Here is a 12806-nt window from a genome sequence, read left to right as displayed (position 1 = left end):
CCTCCTATGATTTAGACAAAGAAAATTTTCCTTTTCCACATGAGCTATGGACAATATAAAGTGATGATACTAAGCTCCTGTGCTAATAAAAGTGCCTTTTGAAGAAGCTTTCTTGGGTGAACACTTTACCATTCTCATAAATCTGTCTTGCTCACCGCTCTACAGATTATGCCTAGAATAATGCCTGGTACACAATAAGAGTCAATGAATGAATGGAAACAAGCACACAGATAGCTTAAAGGGACACGGGGTAAAATGCCAGTCCCTCCAAGACTGAGGAACATCTCAAAGAACAAATATTATAGAACCTCTTCTCACTCCTGAAAGAATTTAGTTGGCTAATACTATTAGCTGGGGAATGCAGTGTTTGTTATGTCTCAAAAATGACAAAATAAAATAAAATCTTGATTTTATGCTGTGAATGGTAATTGATCAGGGGCAGTATAAGGTAGCCTCTGTCTTATTCCAAATTTGGACCAGCTCTCAACTGTTGTAGTCAAAATGGTTCTCCAGCCACCTATGCTCTGATTTCTGAACAAACATCAGGAGCTCCTGTGGAAGATCACCATTGGTTCTAAGGCAAAATGACATACGTGGATGACTGCAGCATTGTCTGGGTCTCTGGACGAACTGCCGTCCTCCCCAGAGGCCTAGAATGGCCTGAAAAACGTAGGACTCATTTTGCAAGGGAGAGACGAGTCGTCTGTCTTTGTAGCTCCACATGCCTCTCCGCTGCAGAATGAGCTGAGGACGCTGACAGATTTGCCCTGATGCTAGTATTTTGGGAAGACCACATCCATAGGTCTTTCCTTCTGCAGTTCTCCAAATGTGACTTAATATAAGCTTATACTTGTTCCAACACCGAATTTTAGAATTTAGTTGTCTTTTTAAAGAGTTTGAAGCCCTTTCTACATTCTCCTTTTAGATTAGGAAAAACTATAGGACTCCACTTAGTTATGATGAAGCTGGACCATAATTGTGTCCTCTAAATGAACAGAAATGTCAGCTTCAGACAAATAGCTGCCTGCAGTGTTCAGATCTCTGCACAAATTAATGCTTTAAGCAAGGTATGAGCACGGGACACCTGAGTGGTTCAGTCGGTTAAGGGTCAGACTATTGATTTTGGCTAAAGTCATAATCTCACGGTTTGTGGGATTGAGTCCCGAGTCGGGCTCTGCGCTTACAGTGCAGAGCCTGTTTTTGATTCTCTTTCCCTATCTCTCCGCCCCTCCCCGACTCATGCTCACTCTTTCTCTCCCTCAAAATAAATACACATATCTATGTAAAAGAAAGTACGAGCACCATTGACAGGACAGAATTATACACTTAGCTCCTCACTCTGCTCCGAGGCTCCTCCCACTCTGCGTGCCCCTCCACATTTCTCTTTTTAAAACTTAGAATGAAAAAGTAGAGATGGTCTGTGTTATGTAAGAGCACGTTATTATGCAGTCCACTCTAATTCCACAAAATGAAATACAGGACTCATATTTTCCAGAAGCACTGGGATGTCAAAACAAATTTAGAGTTCTCTGAGGATTGCAAATGAACCTTGAAGCAAAGGTCTGTCTTTCAGTTAAGCATTATCATTAAGGATATGAGTTGTGTGAATAATATTGATCAAAAAACATTTAATTCATGTTTTTATTATTTCAGATATTGATTACTGGGATGCCCGTTTTGTTAGGTGGCCCAATAAACTGTTCATTTGATTCCAATCTGTTCAAAATGCAATTGGATGCCTGGATGATAAGAGCCCAACAACTGAAGCATGCCCCACCTTCTCCAGTTTCTCGGTCATCGATTAACAGTTAAAATTCGGATTAACTTAGGTACGACCCGATGTGAATCTATGAAAGGTGTTCCGCTTTCTTTTTCTCATTACAGTTAACATATATCCTATATTCTTCAACAAAATAGCTTTAAGTATGTTAAATAAGCAATGTAAATATTTATTTTTCTGTCCTAAGCCACTAGACTTCTTCCATGTCACATGAAACCTTTCCAAAATATAGTTAGAATTCAAAAGTTCAAAAGAATTTCTTAAATATTTACCCCTTTGCCTTTATAGGCTGGCCTGGATGGACATTAGTCTGTGCCCATTTGATCAGGGTAAAACTGAACAAGGCTAGCAGATTTAGTTCTCTTTTTGACCACAACTTGCACATGGCCATGTCCTCAGTTGCAAATCTATTTTACTCCCACAGTGCTAAAAAAAAATTAGACTCTTCCCATCATTTCTGGTTTTAAAGTGACATAGCTACAGTTTCAGATGATGAGGAATCTGTTTATATATGCAAAGGGGTACTTCTGTGAACGTTCGTGTTTAGGCTTAAAAGTCTTTTCTCTTGGATGACTCCTCAGACCACAAGTAAAACTGACTCATTTACCTTTTGCTTCCCAGTGTAGGTTAAAATATTAAAGGTTCTGTGTCTCCTTGCCCCACTAGCCCTGCTGACCCCCTGCACTGCTCCAGGATCACTCGATTACCTCAAGGACACAAAAAGACCTGGAGGAAACAAAGAAGCCAACTGAGCGGCTAAGTAGAATTTTTTTTTTTTTAATTCAAAACACAGAAAGGCAAAGCACTTTTTATTTTAATAACCAGTTATGGGACAAAAAAGGCTTTGAGTTCCAAATCTTTGGTTTAATTAGAGGGATAATTTCCATCAAGTTTATCTATAAATAATAGAGTAAGAAAGAATGTAAGAAGATTTCAGAGTTAGTGTTTCAGCCCCAAAGGAGATCAATATAACAGAATAGATAATGATGGTAAGGTGTCTTTGAGGGAAGTGCTTGGGAGAGAGAGTAATTTATTAGCAAATTAATGCGGTGGGTCAGAGAAAGAGGCCTCTCTCCTGAATGCCCAATTCTGGGGTCAAGTCCCACTTGAGTTTGGAGGAGATTTCCAAGCAGAAATCCCTATCTTACTTCCTTAGGTGAGGGCTGGTGTGACCCAAGTGTGGAAGTCAATAGCATATAAATATTAACAGAAGGCTCAGGAATGGATGGAACTCCCACCCTATTCCTCCCAAAGTCAGAAAAGAACAGTGCCCCTGAATATCACCTGTATTTTAATAAAAGTAAAAAAGAAAGATAAACTCACAGAGACCACAATGTAGGAGAGCACCAAGACGCTACAAGAAAACTATATTTCAAAGAAGATGGTGTTCTACGGTGTCAAATGCTCTAGAAAGATTAAGGACTCAGAATCCCCTTCACATTCAGAACAAGTAGACAGTGGACAACTTTAGCTAGAGGGGCTTTCATGAAGTGGCTGAGGTAGAATTTAAACCATAGTGGTTGAGGAGTGTTTGGGGAAGGAAGGACCCAAGAAATGTAGGCTATCGCTTTGGGAAGTTTAGCTATAAAAGGGGAGAAAAAGTTAGGGAGATTAAAGGGTATGTAGGGAAGATAAAGGTTTTGTTGTATCTTTTTTTTTTTTTCTTTTAAGATTGGAGCAGGTAGAGTCCCAGTACACTCTGATGAACAGGATCCACTAGAGATGAAAAGGTGAAAGTTATAGCAAATAGAATAAAGTGTGCATAAAGCAAGCAACCCATAAAGATGGAGGTGAATGAGGTGTAGAACACAGGTGGAGAAATCAGGGGAGGGAAAAAACTCTTCTATTTTAACCTGTGGAAAGGTGGAAGGGATGTACACAAATGGACAATTTAAAAATTATGTACGTATTAAGTCACCAATATTTGCAATGCCTTCCTCTCACTCAGAATGATTTCCCTGCTGAACTGTCTATGACTTGTGCTGACTGAGGTAAGGGGTGGGAGGAAAATGACAGACATCAAGATGGACTAGTCTGTTCTACCTACGAAGGAATGAGATCAGACAGACAGGAGTAAGATAAGGTGAATTCACATGGGGGCAGGGGAAGAGGCAGAGAAGGAGGACAGAAAAAGAGGATATATATCTTCCTCAACTTATGATAGGGTTTTCGTAAGTTATCAACAGGTTAATACACCCAATGGAAGTTGAAACTGCATTTAATACATCTAACCTACTGAGCATCATAGCTTAGCTTAGCCTACCTTAAACGTTCTCAGAACACTTACATTAGCTTACAGTTGGGCAAAATCATCTAATACAAAGCCTGTTTTATAATATAGTGTTGAATATCTCATATAATTTATTGCCTACTTTGCTGAAAGTGAAACACAGAATGGGTGTAAGTGTATTGGTTATTTACCCTTGTGATCACATGGCAACTGGGAGCCCAGCATCACAAGAGAATATGGTACTGCCTATCCCTAGCCTGGGAAACGATCAAAAGTCAAAATTCAACGTTTGGTTTCTACTGAATGCATATTGCTTTCACATGATTGTAAAGTCACAAAATCATTAAGGTGAACCACCCTAAGTCAGGAGCATCTGTAAATTGATGGCTGCCATGAGAAGCCAGACTTTGGGGGAGAAAGACATATAAAAACAATTTTTAGGAAATCCGGCTATGTGTTCTGGGATTAGTTCCCCCTCTTGTTCCTGGCTGACTCCTCAAGAAATTTTCAGTAAAGACTTTCATTGCCTTCCAAGGCTTTGGGGAGTCAGATTTGACGTTCACCATGTTGAACTGTACTCAAGGCAATTGGTTTAATTGGGGTTATGCAGGTAATAGATTTGGTGGCAAGAAGTTGAAATCCTGAATGCCAAGAGGTAAGGCTATCTACTGATGTGATTTGGTCAAAGACTGGAGAAAACTTGAAAAGTCTTCAAATAGGTGTTGGGAAGAGAATGTCAGGAATATATTCGAAAACTATATAAGGATTGCTGGGCTATAGTGAGAGGTCCAATTGAGATTGGAGGTCATAAAGTGATCACAGCATCAATCTGGACAGTAACATGATTTCCTCAAGCAGTGCTTAGCCATCTGGTTGGAGGCTGGAGAAAGAACACAACTGCTTTGATTAAAGGTTGGTATTTATTTGGCCTGGTAGGTGCCAAGGGCTGGCATATATCTGTTTTATTCATTTCTAAGTATCTAATACTACAATGCCTGACAAACAGGAATTATTCAACACATTGTTATTAAATGGATGAACGAGAGAACTGAAAATATTGGTAAGAGGGTGGTTGAAATGATAGGCCACGGTATCCACACTGAATAGGGAAGGCAAAGATGACAAGAGGGGGCTAAAAGGGGAAACTTAAGAGGACCAAAAGTTCCCATCCCCAGGTCTACCCATCACGTGAGTGGCATCGCAACTCAAGAAACAACTTGTCTGAGTCTTAAGCACCCCCTAGTGGCTGATCCAGCAAGCTATTAGGCCCAGTGGTCTCCCTTATTTCTGACTCCTTAAGAGCAACATACTCCTCTTTTCAATGCCAGGACTCCCTCAACTTCCCTTCATGCAATATCTTTCTCACTCATTCTTCAAACCTGCTCTTTCTCCTCTTTCTTTTAACTTTTGTTCCAGTTACCTTCGGTATCCCTCCTTCCTTCTTCCCCTGTTAATCTTATCCATATTCCCTTTCCTTTTTCAATGTGTGAAAACAATCCTGGTCATGGCAGGTATTATTAAAGGTAAAGTTCAGTAGGGGCACCTGGGTGGCTTGGTCGGTTAAGCGTCCAACTTTGGCTCAGGTCATGATCTCACGGTCCGTGAGTTCGAGCCCCGTGTCGGGCTCTGTGCTGACAGCTCAGAGCCTGGAGTCTGTTTCAGATTCTGTGTCTCCCTCTCTCTCTGCCCCTCCCCTGTTCATGCTCTGTCTCTCTCTGTCTCAAAAATAAATAAACGTTAAAAAAAATTTTTTTTAAAAAGGTAAAGTTCAAGGAGGACAAGGAAATCCCTACATTTCAAGATTAAAGAAATCAAAGTCTCTTAAAGTCAGTGAAAGTGGGCATCAATTTTAAAATAGCCACATCCCATACCATCTTGTAATTAAGCTGCACTTCTCCAAGTACCGGCATTCAAAACATTTTCCATTCTTATTCTTACTGCTTATGTTTTAATTATTAACATAAAAGTCTTTTTGCTATTAATTTTTTATTGCAAATGTACATGATTTCTACTGTAGGATGAGTTGTGTAGACTTTTGCAAAGTAACCCAAGGATGTTTACAACACTGTTCTGATAAAGGATTTGCAAATGAGCATTTGACCACAACCTATTTGCCAGTTGGTGGTTTGGCTTCAATTTCCTGAAAAATCACAATAAATTATTTAAGGAATAACAGTTGTCAAACTTTCTGACAAGTCATAATGAATGGTTAAGTTCTGAAAGGTCAACCAGCTATCTTTTGGCTTCCATCTCCTCTTCAAAACCAAGCTATTTTGAGAATTTCCATTCCTCATGCTCTTTTTCTTCCCAATCCTGACACTATTTGTATCCTTTCAGTGGCATTTTTTTTTAACTCAGGAAAACTTAAATAAGTTCCAAGATTGCAGAAGAGCCTTATTATTTGCAGATTGTGGGTCTTGTCTGGGAAAAACTCCAAACATAGATTTGCCATTTTAGGCAATTCCTTTGAATTCTCACTCTATTGTCAGCGTTAGTCCTATATTATTGGTTTATTATTGATTTTTTTCCCTTTCCTTTTACATAAGCTAACTAGGCACTCCAATTTCCTCTTCTCTCTTCTTATGTTTTCTTGGTTTATAAGTCCCTGAAGAACTGTATTGTTTCAGCTTTGGGGGGTTTGGAGAACAAACCACACACACACACACACACACACACACACACACACACACACACCCGAACCTGCCATTATCACAAACCCATAATCTTGGCTCTCAGCCCTCATGGTTGTTCCTTCTTTATAATCTTCTTCTTCACTTTACTTTAATATAAGCAGCTGCCACATTCTGTCAATTTTCCCTTTAAAATATATTTCAGATTCATCCTTTCCTCTGCATTTCCACTGGCACCATCCTGCCTCAGGTCATATTCTCATCAAAGGTTCTGCTCCAGATTCTGAGCCAGCTTTCCCACTACCCTCTTCATTCCCTCCCCACATCTACCTCCACCTCCATGGCCAGCACACACTCAGTCCATATGGTGATTTATCCTGCTTATCTCTATGAAGGAGGAAAGCACTGCCTGTGCACTAGGCACGTCTCCTTCTCACAGTCCTGCAGGATGAGGGTTACTTTCTTCATTTCACACAAGAGGAGACAGACTCTCCCGGGGGGTATTTTGTCGCAAATCACCTAACTTGTGACTGGTCAAGTCACAAGCTCTCAAATCTTAAGAGAGGAGAGTCACCTTTGTTGGAAGGGGAAAATAAAGCATAGCAAAGATTTGATATTTAACCTCTTCAAAGTCAAGAAAGTAGACAGACTTGCAATGATTACCATAACAAGACAATGGTTTTCAAGAAAGGGGATTTATACAGGAGAAGTATAAATCCACATGTCTGCTCTCAAAAAGTTTATAATCTACTTGGTTAGAGTATGTATCTAGAACATGCTGGGTAATTAGTACATGCTAAATAAATACTTGCTCAAGCCAGGACCAAGAAATTGAAGGAAAGTCCTTGCTACTCTTATTTTGGCTTGCCACTAATCGCATTGTTTAGTCACTGCTTCTTAATATAAAATGCTCTCTACGACACTTCCTCTTGACCCAGTCCCAAGGAATATCAGAACAATACAATGTTAGGAAAAAAGGCGTTGAGATTACTGGGCTGCCTTCCAACCCACAGGCCTATTTATTTTTCCTAACTACAAGATAATTATTGCTGGATATTATTATGGGATTTTTCCATATGTCCTTTAGTTAGGACAGTGATGACCCAATACAGACTTTTAATGTACTCTGGTCTTCTGCCAGCTTACCTCATTCTACCACTTTGCCTTCGGTTTTTATTTTTATGACTATTCAAACTTCCCATTCCCTAATCAATACCTCATTTGGCCACTGCTACTGTTGACTACATACCTTGACAAAGACTCCTTGGAAAGGGTCTTTTTTGCTTGCAGCAGGCTCATTTGAAACGAGCTCTTGCTATGTTCATCATTTTGGCAAACAAGGACAAGTTCAAGGAAATTGGAGGCCAAACTTGACAGAGCACTGGGTGCAGCTGCTGGCCCAGCTGTGCAATGATTCTCAACTGGTCCATTACCTCCAAAACTCAACTATTCAGCACAGCCTTCCCTAGTCCAGCACTCCTGTTGGTCTAATATATTTGGCAACAGCCATTATTTCAGAAATGAATGCTCATGTGTATTTATAGCAAATCGCATGCCTGCTCTATCAACAATTAAAGAGATTAGGATTCAGCAGACATATTCCTCTAATTAGGACAAGATGGAAGACATAATATATAGAATGCTGCAGTCTGGTCAAGGTTTATTCCTTCCTAACAAGACCACCATGCTGCTTTTCATCAGTCACTCATCCATTCTCTCTAGGGCCACCCCCCCCCCCCCCCAGAACACTCACTTCCTATGTCTATCCCATGGAATTTTCAGTCAGGGAATCCTGTTTGCAACTGACACTTCAAGTTTCCCCTTCCTCAGCTCCTCAAACCACACTTTAGGCTTGGTGGACTGTTTTAAAGCTTGTTTTGAAATAACGTGGACAGTACCATGTGGCCACTAATTTCATTCAGTTACGCCCTTCCCCTGGAGCCTCAGAGTATGTTAATACGCTCACACTTATGTAGTCTTTCGTCTGAACAAAAGCCCGAACTCAGTGTCTGGGCCATAAATTCCAGCTTGCTTCACTCTTACCCATGCATTATTTAAGCCATCTTCTCGGGGAGCCGGCATGAGAATTTCCCTCAGAGTAACAATCAGCAGGCGCTTTACGCGCTGTTCTAACGGGAAATGTAGGATATCTGAGAGAGTTCCACCCATTTGCAGTCTTGATAATGAAATATGATAATCTAATTTGGTAAAAATAAACTGTGAAATCAGAGATTTGAGGCGAAAACTTTAAAGATGCAATTCAGACGAGCAATCAATGCTTATTCAGCTTCTGTACCATCTCAGCTTTCTCCCTGTGCAGATGCTTAAGTGATGCTAAATTAAATAATTGACAAATTTTTAAAACTGTTGGAAATTGCCATCTGTACTTAATTTTGGAATATAAAAAGGTCCATAGAAAACACCCTTTATGATTATTTTGTCTAATAACAGATATGAAACAATACAAACATCCCAGTCATAAAATATAATGCATTCCAAGCAGTCTGGCTTACATATTCAAACACAGTTTTTCAAAACAAAAGACCACAGGAGGAAAGAAATGCTGGGTTACCACTGCATTTTTTTTTTTAAGTGAATGGCAAAAGAACTGAATTTTTAGTTTAAAATCCACCTTTGTAACCCTCACCTCCCCACGAAACAAAAAGCAAAACAAAAAACAAAACTCACCCACAGGCTTCCTATGGACAGTAAGGATAACCATCACTTTCTCACATTTCTCTCCTGGATAAACACGGGGCTAAACTGTCCTCTATGAAGAACTTTATTAGGTTGATATTATATCCATAGAAAATGAAGTCTACGACTGTAAATAAACATGCTTGAAGCTTCCATGAAAACACAGAAAGAGAAACAAGCTCCCCGCATGGGAACACACTGGTAAATACGTGGATAAAACAAGCTGAAACTTACACCAGACACTTCTCCCAGGTCCAGCACGGCAGTAGCCCTAAGGGTACATTCTAGTTTTTTTTAATCCATGTTCTGCTCTTCTCACTGATGGGACTACTCAGGCACATGGTCAAGTTGCAATCAGCTTCTCCCTCAGTGATGTATGAGAGCTGGGCTGATTTATCTTGTCTTTCTGCAGCATATTAGCACTAATGTTTCTGCGTATGCATCCTACCTTTCTTTAGCCGTAGCCCCGGCTTTATCATTGGTAATCTAAATTAAAGAGCCAGTGAACAGAGCAGGGTTGTTGTCCCCCACCCCTCCCTGTTTTCCATGAAACAATTGCCAGGCAGTCATTCCCGGACAAGGATTCCACTGTGTATTCTACCGAGCCTCCCCTTCAATATCCCATTGAGACTGGAAGTTAGTCGCAAAAGGATAGGTCCAGCGAGACTGTCTTAGTTCAAAGGTCTATTTATGATTTATCCTTTAAAATGGTACGAAATGACCTCAGGAAATACGAGGGAGAGCTGTCATTTGCCAGGTTTTTCAGCCCAGAATACAGAATTGACACTGTTTACAAAAAACAGAGTAACTTGATACCCCACTCATTGCCCACTGTTAGGGCACCTTCTGCTGACTTTTTTTTACTGACAAATCTTTCTTTTTCCACCCAGGTTTGTTTTACATATGCATAATTTAATGTTAATTTTAATGAGGAATATGAGTGCTATGATTTGGCAAGTTATATACAAGAAGTACAAAATCCTACAAAACTTTGGGGGAATCAAGCAAACAAATTGTTATTAACCTTGTTATAACCTACCAATAAATACTGTCTGAAGCAGGAGCCAAACACTGTATTTAATTCAGGAGTTGTCAATTCCTTTCTTCAAGACACATTTGGAATTTTTTCAATCTCCACAAATGTTTGGGAAGAAGAAACATGTCAGAGTACATTTTTATCTCTCGAAAATTTTGCTCTCTTAGCAGCATCTCAACGCTTTTAACTCAGATTTCCAATGATTACTGAAATATTAGGTTTGTTTTCTCATTTTAAGCAACATAACTTTTTAACAGCTGTTAAGCAACAGGATTTGGTGGATAACAAAGTATAACAAGTTTCATCTCTATTTTTGCGTATTTTTGTTAAGAGAAAGCATGATTGTTTTCATAATTATATTACATTTTTAATTTTGCTTTTTCAAATTAATAAATTATGACATACATTTTCCATAAAGGCATAAAATATAGACTTGTCATTTTTAGTAGCTTTTTGATATTCAATTCCCTAATTCCTTGATATTCATATTGCTTTAATATTTCATTGTAAAAATAAAGTCTCTTTTCAGAAATGCAAAATACTCACATTCTAGGCCCTTGACTCTCCCCCACACACACCCCCCCGCCAAAGAAAAAGTCAGTCTCAAACTTTCTGCTTCTCACTATTCTTCAAAATTGTAGTTGAGAGAAATAACACTTGGGGGTTCTGCTTGAAGACTATCTGGGGTTTAGTTTTTCTAGATTATATCTCTGGGTTAAAATTTAATCATTTACATTAATTTCTACACTCTAGAACTGGGTTATATTAAACTGCTCCACATGCATCCAGAGTAATTATTTTAAAAATTCCAATCTGGGCTTGTCGCTCAACTGCTTAAAACTCTGCATTGCTTCCCGTTACTCTTAGGATGAAAGCCAAAATCTTTATCACGGCCTTCAAGGACTCAGTTTTATTAAACTCAGAAGATAAGCCCACCTTCCCAGAACTGAGTGGCTGGAATTCAGAACCATCAATCAATCAAGTATTGAACCCCTGCTCTTTACTGGCCAATCAGCTTGACTGCGGTATCCGAGCACTGGTGTGGGATGCTGAGAGAATTCCAAAATCAAATACATAGGCCCTTCCCTTTAGTTTGAAAGTAACATACGTGAATAACATTTCACTACAAATCAGCTTACAAACTATGGTGAAATCAACATGAAGCCAGCCAGGCTCTAAAATGCAAAGTGAAGATAAAATCAAGGGCTACAGGGATAAGATGAAACGAATAATTTCATGAATGTTAACTGAAACTACCTAGTCCAGAGGAGAAAAAGGGAAACAATCAAGAAGGAATAGTACTGCTCAAGTTTGTTTGTTTGTTTGTTTTAAGTTTATTCATTTATTTTGAGAGAGACAGAGACAGCATGAGTTGGGGAGGGGCAGAGAGAGGGAGAGAGAATCCAAGGAGACTTTGTGCTGCCAGTGCAGGACCTGATGCAGAACTTGAACCCATGAAACCATGAGATCATGATCTGAGCTGAAACCAAGAGTTGGACGCTTAACTGACTAAGCCACCAAGGTGCCCCAAGTTTGGTCTTACTGTTATGCTTCCAAGGTCTATGGTTCACATCAGCTAAATCTATCTTAAACTTACCTTCTTAAAAGTCAACTATCCCATAACTGTGGTTTTGAATTTCATCAATAAATAATTTTTAAACATTCATTATATTACTGTTGATATTACTTTCCTTCAAAAGTTCTCTTTATTTTAATCACTAAAAGAACGACATGATAAACTACACCAGTTTCTAAGTAAGGCAGCCCAAGGAGTACATCACAGAACCCTGAAAATATGAAATTTCTCATAACTAAAGATCTACTTTCCAATTAACCAAAAACAACATAATCCTTTAATACAACTTGTGTGTAAGCTTTGTACATGAAATAATGTACACACCCAAAGATATAAGAAGTATCCACTGAGTAATGAGATCTTGAGAACGGTCCAATGCATAAGGACTTAACACCAGAAGACTCCATGAGTCCAAGAATATTTCCTATTCTTCCTGCCATTGTCTTAAAAATTCATATCATTGAAGTGTACCCTTGGACCAAATCCTAAGACTGTAGAACCAAACTACTTGTGTTCAAATCACAGCCCTGCCACTTACCAATTGTATGACCTTGGGTAATGTACGTAAGCTTAATGTAGTGTGAGTGTCTTTAAATTCATCTATAAAGGGGGATAACAGACTTCTGCTTTTGGTCATAAAAATAACTCCTATCAGACCAACCTTTTCACAGATAACAATCATGAACTCTGGATTAAAATATTAAAAAACAGGGGCGCCTGGGTGGCTCAGTTGGCTAAACAGCTGACTCTTGATTTTGGCTCAGGTCATGGTCTCACAGTTTGCAAGATTAAGCCCCATGCTGGGCTCTGTGCTAACAGGGCAAAGTCTGCTTGGTATTCTCTCTCTCCTTCTCTCT

At 39.3% G+C, this 12806-nt stretch overlaps 1 protein-coding gene across 10 annotated transcripts in view; it reads right to left on the bottom strand.

Annotated features, from left to right (window-relative positions):
- The window catches only part of RAPGEF4 (Rap guanine nucleotide exchange factor 4), a 288036-nt gene that overhangs the window by 165930 nt on the left and 109300 nt on the right, over positions 1 to 12806 (bottom strand). The window contains exon 1 of one of the 10 annotated variants that reach the window (XM_040475405.1): positions 9572 to 9707. The exons of the other annotated variants lie outside the window; for them this stretch is intronic. The gene's annotated coding sequence lies outside the window, so the exon portion shown is untranslated. Of the gene's footprint in view, positions 1 to 9571; positions 9708 to 12806 lie in introns of those variants that run through there. 10 annotated transcript variants of the gene reach the window in all.

Source organism: Herpailurus yagouaroundi, unplaced genomic scaffold, assembly GCF_014898765.1.
Source record: "Herpailurus yagouaroundi ecotype Mexico unplaced genomic scaffold, PumYag 140, whole genome shotgun sequence".
Lineage (NCBI taxonomy): Eukaryota > Metazoa > Chordata > Mammalia > Carnivora > Felidae > Herpailurus > Herpailurus yagouaroundi.
The sequence above is the reverse complement of the archived record's forward strand: the minus strand, read 5'-3'. Positions and strand labels throughout refer to the sequence as shown.